Below are 446 nucleotides of genomic sequence, written 5' to 3'. Positions count from 1 at the left end.
CTTGAAGTTCATCAAATGGATGTGAAGACAGCCTTTCTAAATGGAGATCTCGAAGAAGAAATCTACATGGAACAACCTGAGGGTTGTGTAGCTCCAGGACAAGACAAGAAAGTCTGTAAATTGGTGAAGTCTTTGTACGGACTAAAACAGGCACCAAAACAATGGCCTAAGAAATTTGACGATGTTATGTTGTCAAATGTATTCAAAATCAACGAGTGTGACAAATGTGTTTATGTCAAGAAAACAGACGATGGTTATGTCATGCTTTGTCTGTATGTAGATGACATAATAATTGTAGGTAGTAATGATCGGATGGTCAGATCTACTAAACACATGTTGAACTCAAGGTTTGACATGAAAGATATAGGACCGGCTAATGTGGTCTTGGGGATCAAAATCAAAATGGTGCATGATGGTCTCATATTGACTCAGTCACATTACGTGGA

This window comes from Morus notabilis, unplaced genomic scaffold (assembly GCF_000414095.1).
Source record: "Morus notabilis unplaced genomic scaffold, ASM41409v2 Scaffold2758, whole genome shotgun sequence".
Classification (NCBI taxonomy): domain Eukaryota; kingdom Viridiplantae; phylum Streptophyta; class Magnoliopsida; order Rosales; family Moraceae; genus Morus; species Morus notabilis.
The sequence above is the reverse complement of the archived record's forward strand: the minus strand, read 5'-3'. Positions refer to the sequence as shown.